The 9,942-nt window shown below is 40.6% G+C and overlaps 1 long non-coding RNA gene across 1 annotated transcript; it reads left to right on the forward strand.

Moving 5' to 3' along the window:
* The first annotated feature begins 4,734 nt into the window (after positions 1-4,734).
* Positions 4,735-7,109, forward strand: LOC136441436 (uncharacterized). Its single transcript, XR_010756889.1, has 3 exons — positions 4,735-5,184; positions 6,240-6,346; positions 6,925-7,109. It is a non-coding gene; the product is annotated as an uncharacterized lncRNA (long non-coding RNA).
* Positions 7,110-9,942: the final 2,833 nt, after the last annotated feature.

Raw genomic sequence — 9,942 nt, forward strand, 5'->3', positions numbered from 1 at the left:
TCAGGTACCCATTCACACCTGGGTGGAGTGAGGAAAGTCGTGTAAAGTGCCTTTCCCAATTGCAAGGGCACATCATCGGGGCATAGCAGTGGTTTCGAACCCGGGACCTCTCGGTTCTGGGCGAAACACCCTACCGATTGCGCCACACGATGCCACGCCTATGCCTGGGATGATGAATGGGCCCTGATGTAGATGGCCTCTTTAACTCCTCTTAGAATGTAATGCGGTTCAGTGTCCAGAATTCTGACTGTCCAAACTCACTGAAAGCCCTGGGCCTGGGAACTCAATATTATGCTGGGAGACTTTTGAGTTTGCAAAGCTCGGCTGTTTTTGTTCTAAGAACCTTAAGAGGCATTTCGGTTTCCCCAAAGTAAGGACAGGGCCCTCTTCAGACCTTGTTGTCCTGGTAGATGGTTTAGACGGCTGTCCAATCAGTCTAAGATTGACAACGATTTTTTAAATCTAATTAAGCCTGCATTGCGCAACAGCAGTCCTATTTTTTTCTGGTAGATCTGAACAGTTTCATTACACAGCCACCACAATGATATTACACAATTCAACATGATTTGTCAAAAGGTATTGATGCCCAAGGTTTGGACTGTTAAATGTAGTTCTGTCTTAGGGATATGATAATTTTGAAATTTGCGTTAACGTTCCAGAACAGTTTATTATCATCACACACACACACGCGCGCACGCACAGACACACTATCACACACACACACACACACACGCACACACACACACACACACACACACACACACACACACAAAACACACACACACACACAAAACACACACACACACTATCACACAATCACACAATCACACACACATACAGCCAAACACAATCACACTCACAAACACACATACACACGGGCCATAAAGATTTTAAAACCAATCACCTATTTCTTCAGGACTTTCTTTATCAGCCGACAATATCAAGGATGTCCGAATGACGACGGATGGCTTGCTGTGGTCGAGACGGGACCGGCGGCTGTCTGTGACTGGGAGAGGATGTCATCGGCGGAGTTACCGGGCATTTTGTACTCCACTGCATCCACATTTACAAACTGGAATGACGGTTGGTTATGTAACACATTCTGCTATAAACCATAGTTTTCAATATACAATACATGTATCAAGTGCACGTTGCGTAACAATTGCACCGTTACAGGTTCTAACGCGTTGGTAGGTTTACCGATAAGAAATGTTTTGCTGTGAAGAATCTCAACTTTTAAATCATGGTTTATTGGTCAAAAACTACCCGTGCATGGCAGTCAGTGCTGAATTGCTGCAGGGTTTACAATCACATAATACACAACAGATACATATTTGCTCCAAACTTACACTTTGTGGACCTGTTGCGAGGGTCTGGAAGACTGCCATTTGCCGCCAGCAGGTGATCTCAATACGACCTTCGTTGATCTACCAAAGTAGTGACGCTATTATTGGAAACGGTGAATGCAGTTTGCGTTCCTGATGACAAAAGCACATCTACGATATCACACAGCTAATAGATATGAATGAATGAATGTGAACTAAAGAATGAGTCAGTGAGTGTGTGAGTGAGTGAGTGAGTGAATGAAGTTTTTTTTTACGTGTATTGCGCTTTATCCTCCAAGTCCGTTTGCGCCTACAAGACATTAAAGTACAGTACAGAGCAAGTGACACATATAACAATAGGACGGAGGTTCAAATTAAAATAATCGAGATCTAGAAATCAGACACACTTAGATTTAGTCAACGGTCAACCACAGGCAATGACTGCCTCATTTATTTAATATTGTGTGTTTCAGAAAGCCAAGTTGGGAAAGCCGATCGCATGGTCATCTACATCAAAACTTGTGAATGAGAGAGCAACTGTTCAGTGAGCCTTATACGCATGTTCTTTTTTCCCCTGACCCTTTGTTTTATTCATAAATTAATAGATACATCAGCTCATAATTGTTACATATGTTTCGTTGTACTTTGTATGTTGTCCCAGGTTATAGACATGTGTAATTGCCATTGGCTAGTTGTTGGTCAAAACTGACTGCTTGTCTCACACATCTGAACCGGTACCAGTAATATATATATATATAAATGAAATTGCCATGAAATCAATATTATGAAACCCAATCTTATCTTGTAGTAAGTGTAAAGTTCATTGTCTTCTGTTCTATTCTTCTTTTAGCTTATCATCATTATTATCATTATTATCATTGATGACAAAGGAGTAACCATATCGATACGGTTGCTCTTTTTGTAAGAAATGTAGTTTTTGTCTTGGAAGATTTGTTTCTTTTCACTGATTTGATTAGAGAATTAATCATAGTGGATTATCTTACAATCCCGCATTCTATCAACGAATATTCATTAAGATGCCTCTTCCTCATCTAGAAATATTGATTAATTTGAGCTTGTTTAAATCATCCTCAAAATGTACACATTATATGACTTCTATCATCTGTAAAACACTGCCAGAGAAACACATCGGTGCCATTCTTTTCTAATGAAGTGATTAAAAATCCAAAGATCAATAAGGCCAGTGAGATGACCACGGAAGCTACTTATGTGAACATTTCAACATATTCTGCAGAAATGCACTGTTGTTATGACTCGTACAGTGCACAGACTCGTGATATCATATAAAAGCTATATATGTATCAATTTTCAACATATTCTGCAGAAACGCACTATTTTTGATACTAAATACAGTGAGCAACCTCATTGAATTTTTCAAAGAAAAATGACAAATACAGTGAACGAACCAACCAGCAGGAAACAATAAGCCACAAAAATATACAGACAATTTGATCATCATGTACAATAATATCAACAAAATCTCGGATATTAGCTGGTGTGTTACGCCGAATGGCGGTTTTGCGCCTATATAGATACAGGTACAGATGATTAAAAAACGATAATAAAGATAATGATAATAGACATTCAAAAATCTGTAGACTTGTTTTTGCAAGATTGAGAATAATGACAACATAGGTTTTAAATACAAAGTAATGATAACATAAGAAATTCAAATATAATGTACCAGAAATAACTCTGGAATGTCAAACCTGAGAATGATAATAACAGGAATTCAAACCTCATCAGGTTTTTAAGTTCATTGGAACATGAGGTCATTCCTGAGGTCGATATGTCATATGAACATGTAGGTTAGTTCAGATGAAAATGTTTTTGTGCAACTATTTCTCATGTCTACCTGCACTGGTCCATCTACTGGGTATATACATTACCGGGTATATATATACAGGTTAGTGCAGGTAAAATTGGAGCTGTGCAGGTATCTCTGATGTCTTAAATTGTACCTAACCTGCACTGGCCCATGCACTGTGTATATACAGGTTAGGGCAGGTACAATTGGAGCTGCGCAGGTATTTCCGATGTCTACTTGCACCTAAAATGCCCTGATCTATGTACTGGGTATATACAGGTGTGAATAGATTTGGAGCTGTGCAGGTATTTCTGATTTCTACCTGCAACTAACCTACACGCACTGGTCCAATAACTGGATTAATAACTTTATAAGTGATGTTTGCTTACTGTACTGATCGTCACCAGCTTTACATTGCTACAAAACGAAAATTATGTTTTAGACAGTTTCTCGCTTGTGTTGATAGACTTTACCGTTTGGAAAAGCTCGCCCGTTTACAAAACTTAATCCAGTTGCTTGAGTAGCGTTTGTACCGAGTATCTTGTTACCAAGATGTCTTACCTTCATCGACGTAATTCATATTTCATAAAGCCTATTTTCCATCAGATTGGAGCAGGTATGATTTGTTTGAAGCAGATAAATTTGAATTCCAGGTATGTAGAAGAAAAACTGTTTCGAGCCCTGTTCTTGCAAGGCCTCATTACCTTGCCAACGTTCCTCACTTACCTTCCAAAGGGCCTGAATGGGCTCCGGTACTTTTTATTAATTCTAATGATTTCATTTTGTCCATGGGATTCCATTGCACTGCATATTTTGTCTTGTCAGCAGAGCTAGCCCCTTGTAATAGCCACAGGCAAGAATATTAGCTACTATTCCATTCAAACCGTTCACAAGTACAAGCAAGCCAACTGTCCTTGGTGTGGAAGACTGTTTCAACACACAGTTAGCACACACAAACACACACACACACACACACACGCGCACGCACAAACTTAAACTTGCATCATTAGAAATATTTAAGTAAATGTCACCATCATAAGACATAGAAATAGACTTTAAGTTAAAACAAATTGTGTTATTCCGATGATCAACTGCAATAATCTATGCACATATTAACGGCACTTGTACCCAAAGGCCCATGGCAATGTTTTGAAATTATAATTCTTCTTCGGAAATTCGCTTAGACTAGACAAGTGTTAAGATCGTGTATGAAACATTTCCACGCATTTTGCAAACCGGCGACACCAATTAACAAACGCTGCGCCAAGACTAGACATCTACCACTCTAAGCGAACATAAAGCACACTATCTGGGAAATCAGGCGACAATGAGCTACCGCGTACTAATACAGGACTACACTAGCTATCCGGCGGAAGACAACACTTCGGCACAACAACAACAACAACAACAACAACAAAATAATAACATAAAGGTTTATTCAGGAAATAAAAAAATATGATTTTTAGCTATAGTTAGTGATATCCAAAAATATGGAGCTGAAAACCGAGGAGAAAATGCATTATTCGCGCCTTATTTTCTGGGATTACTTCGTATCGCGGATAAACTTCGGTGTGAGACTGAACTGGCATAACGTCACGGAAATTACCGACAGATCTTCTTCTTCTTATTACCGGGAATACTTGTTTTATCAACTTGAACCTACAACAACAAATGTTCGAACTATATACATCGGGAAGGAAGGATGTTAGGACAATTTTCACAGAAAGAGAAGAAAGGACAAAGCACAAAGTGAGCAGAAACGGGGCGACAAGCGGCTGGACAAGATGCAAGATTCAACATTTCACCACAAGAACCCGGACAACGTTGTGGTCGTTCTTCTTTTTTCGTTCATGTCAAAATGTCTTCAAATGTAGCGTCATTGCGAGAAATTTTCCACAGAAAGGGAAGCGAAAGGGTTGTGAATCTGTATGGACGGAAATGGATAGGCAAAACTCAGGATTTGGGGAGGAATGCAGCAAGATTTGGAGTCGATGCAGTCAACAAAATCAAGCACGTGTGACGTCATGACAGGTAAGATCTTTTGAAAACATTTTCGTCATTTCTGAGAGAAAATTCTCAATGAAAACTTCCAGTCCCTCAGAAAAGTTCAGAATATGCTTCGCACATAAATATTCTGAATGGCTGTGTAAAGTTTCTGTGTATCTTCTGTGACGATAAATTATTTGTGAGAAAAACAAGGTCCAAGTTTTTTGAGCGCGCAACAACACAAGAACAGATCTTGAACAGATACAGCATACTGTAAAGTTTCTAATTTGTTCACAAACCTGAAGAAGTAAGCTACAATGCTGCGATTCACTAAAAATGTAAAAGGATTTCATGGTTAACTTGTTGATTTACGTTTTGAGTGAAAGGATATACTAGTATAACGTTGATGTAATAATTGACACAGTGAATGGTGCGGTCTGTAATTGGTCGGGAATACGTCGGTAATGTTATTTGAGAATTGGTCGGAAAATCGCCGTCCCTCGGGGAATTTGGTCGGGATTTAGTCGGTTGAAGGGTGCTTCCCACATGATCATCCTGTCAATAATAAGAGTTTTACACTGTTGACAGGATGATCCTATGATGTATGCATTCCTATGCAATTTTTTGTAATCTACTCTTGCACAATCTGTCAATATTGATTTTCATAATGTTGTCATCATAAAAATAATTTATTTAATTTTATAATCATAATTTTGCTCTAGAAGCATCCATAAGTACATCATTGTCAGGTGCTTTCTGGAAATGCTTCCTAACATTATCAATGAGTCAGAAAGCAGTTGAATAGGATGTATGACATCTAAGTTGATATTGCAGTTATGTTGCATAATAAGATACTGTAAATGCAGAAATGTTAGCGAGGTTTAATTTCGCGGTAAGGAGAAAATGGATTGTTGCGGTGGTTTTGAGGTCACGTTTAAACAATAATAGTGCTACAGTCACACAATAGAAAGGCTTTTCGCATGTTTTTAAGGTTGTGGTAAAGAGTTAATCGATGAAAGTCATGACCATAAAACCACAAATATTTCTGCATTTACAGTACAGGGAATGATGTCGATTTAGTATATTTTTACTCTGTACAGTGTACGCGAAGAGGGTGTACAGAGCCATTGAGCTCAGATGGTGGAGCAGTCAATGCTTCAGGCCTGTGAGGAGGCAAAGAAAACAACTGCTGACATGGAGAACAATGGTACATTGCGCACTTTACATGAAACTGTTATTTGTTTGTTACATATCTGGTATAAAATGCCTTTAAGTAATGGCATAACACACCTGGTTTGTACTGACGAGTACAAGCTGCATATCTGGACAGATTTATTAGATCCGCTCACATCAGGATGGTCTGGTGTGGTGCATTCTTTTACCTGCTGGTGGTGTCCCTCTCCTCAACCACAGGACTTGGTATTTTATGCCAGAGTCTGGAGAAAACACAACCTGATGCAGACTTTTTAGTTGGTGAAGCGCGGTGGCGTCGTGAGGTAGAATAGGTATGAATATGGTCATGGTTCGGTTTGAAAGGGCAGAAACGACGACTAGCTAACATCCCAGTTCACGACTTGCAGGGAATTTGGACAGCCATTCCCGACTCAAACAGCTGCCTACGGCCAAGCACGACTTGCATGTTGTTTACTTTTTTTTACATTAAAATTAATATACAATACTACATTACACATTTGCATAGAGTAGGCCACATATTTTTAGGTGTAGTTAGTTACATATATCAATCTTCATCCATCCTCTAACATGTACCTCTCTTTCCCCATGTAGAAGACAAATGTGCTGAGGGAAACATACAGCAGCTGTATTTTCTACCAGTACATTTGACGCCCTTCAAGAACAGCATCCAAGCGAGTTGAAACACACATACTTCAGGGAGAGGGTTTGGGAAAAGTCTTTCAATATGATGTACTTGCATGATGGTAAATTGATGATGGATTCTCCTGGTGAATCAACAGATGAATTTATAGTACATGATGGTCTTAATGCTCTGAGTATGAATGGTTCTGGATTGGAACCTTTTGTAGTGAACATCATACAGGTATTGCTAGAGTAAACACAACTGATCACAACCAGGTATGATACTAGTTTGCAGTGGATTTATTAACCCCTACATGGAAAGTGCAAACAAGACAGTAACTAAATTGTGAAACAGATCAATACTGTTTGAAACTAAATGTTACAGAATTTTTTTTGGGGGGACAACCATGCATATATCTTATCATTAGAAATGTTTATATTCCTATGGAAGCCTGCACCTTAACAATAACTTCAATGACCTACAGTCGCCAGTGCCCCTCATAGTATGATACCCTTGGAGGCTTGAGTAGTGACCATCAAGAAGGTTATGTTTTCAGAGTTTTGTGTGTATCTGTTAGCAGGATAACTCTAGAAGTCATGAATGTATAATGTATCTTTATGATATTGGGCATGTTGGTAGCTGTGGAAAGAAGAGATTAGATTATGGGCCCCTACCAGCTTCCCATGGTACTGCAGTAGAAATTCCACTTTTCATATCCCGTGTTCTGGACATTACGGTCATGATTTTTCAGAGGTAGGCAATTGGGCTTGTGAATAAGGGACAATGGTACTGCCACCTAAAAACTAAAAAAAAGAGGGACATCAAAAAGAGAGGAGCATGTTCACCATGCATATGAGAATCTCATTTACATAATAAATGTAAAATGTCAACATTTCATGTTGGGAAATATTCCATCAGCATTTGGAAGTACAAAGTAAAGATGCTCATCATTATACATTTATAAATCACATCAGGGCCTCATTTGCATATTTAATGAAAGGAGGCTAACATAGTTTTTGCTAAGATATAACTTGCACACTTTGGACACTTATTTGGGTAAAGAGGATCATTGACTGATGTAGTACATGCCAATGAGGACCTTATTCACATAATGAGAAAAAATACGTCAACTGATGTTTAATATCCAAACACCAGAAAGATGTCATGAGATAATTTGAAGTCAATTTGTCGGGGCTTCTTCTCGCCCCTAGCCATTTTATACTTCATGTGACGGGTGTCTTGAAAAACTGAGCGAAGCATGGTACGCACAAAATAAGCAACAAGGTTTACATAGACTCTCCAGGCATACCGGCTGGTTTCCTAAGACGGCATTGGTCTCGCCTAAGATGGGAGGCATTGCTAACAAGGGGCCAGTTTCACCGCTATTGCCTAACACCTGAAAGACGTCAGACATGGCATGTCAAATTGTTGGGGCTTCTTCCCCAACCCCCCCCCCCCCCCCCCCCCCCCCTGGCCATACTTCATATGACAGGTGTCTTGAAAAATAGAGAGCGAAGCATAGTACGTGCAAAGTAAGCTACAAGGCTTACATAGACTCTTCAGGCATACCGGCTGGTTTCCTAAGACGGCATTTGTCTCGCCTAAGATGGGAGGCATTGCTAACAAGGGGCCAGTTTCACCGCTATAGCCTAACACCTGAAAGACGTCAGACATGGCATGTCAAATTGTTGGGGCTTCTTCTCGCCCCTAGCCATACTTCATATGACGGGTGTCTTGAAAAATAGAGAGCGAAGCATGGTACGTGCAAAGTAAGCTACAAGGCTTACATAGACTCTCCAGGCATACCGGCTGGTTTCTTAAGACGGCATTGGTCTCGCCTAAGATGGGAGGCATTGCTAACAAGGGGCCAGTTTCACCGCTATTGCCTAACACCTGAAAGACGTCAAAAATGGCTAGTCAAATTGTTGGGGCTTCTTCTAGCCCTAGCCCTACTTCATATGACGGGTGTCTTGAAAAATAGAGAGCGAAGCATGGTACGTGCAAAGTCAGCTACAAGGCTTACATAGACTCTCCAGGCATACAGGCTGGTTTCCTAAGACGGCATTGGTCTCGCCTAAGATGGGAGGCATTGCTAACAAGGGGCCAGTTTCACTGCTATTGTCTAACACCTGAAAGACGTCAAAAAAGGCTAGTCAAATTGTTGGGGCTTCTTCTCGCCCCTAGCCATACTTCATATGACGGGTGTTTTGAAAAATAGAGAGCGAAGCATGGTACGTGCAAAGTAAGCTACAAGGCGTACATAGACTCTCCAGGCATACCGGCTGGTTTCCTACGACGGCATTGGTCTCGCCTAAGATGGGAGGCATTGCTAACAAGGGGCCAGTTTCACCGCTATTGCCTAACACCTGAAAGACGTCAAAAATGGCTAGTCAAATTGTTGGGGCTTCTTCTCGCCCCTAGCCATACTTCATATGACAGGTGTCTTGAAAAATAGAGAGCGAAGCATGGTACGTGCAAAGTAAGCTACAAGGCTTACATAGACTCTCCAGGCATACCGGCTGGTTTCCTAAGACGGCATTGGTCTCGCCTAAGATGGGAGGCATTGCTAACAAGGGGCCAGTTTCACCGCTATTGCCTAACACCTGAAAGACGTCAAAAATGGCTAGTCAAATTGTTGGGGCTTCTTCTCGCCCCTAGCCCTACTTCATATGATGGGTGTTTTGAAAAATAGAGAGCGAAGCATGGTACGTGCAAAGTAAGCTACAAGGCTTACATAGACTCTCCAGGCATACCGGCTGGTTTCTTAAGACGGCATTGGTCTCGCCTAAGATGGGAGGCATTGCTAACAAGGGGCCAGTTTCACCGCTATTGTCTAACACCTGAAAGACGTCAAAAACGGCTAGTCAAATTGTTGGGGCTTCTTCTCGCCCCTAGCCATACTTCATATGACGGGTGTCTTGAAAAATAGAGAGCGAAGCATGGTACGTGCAAAGTAAGCTACAAGGCTTACATAGACTCTCCAGGCA

Source organism: Branchiostoma lanceolatum, chromosome 9 (genome assembly GCF_035083965.1).
Source record: "Branchiostoma lanceolatum isolate klBraLanc5 chromosome 9, klBraLanc5.hap2, whole genome shotgun sequence".
Taxonomy (NCBI): Eukaryota; Metazoa; Chordata; class Leptocardii; order Amphioxiformes; family Branchiostomatidae; genus Branchiostoma; species Branchiostoma lanceolatum.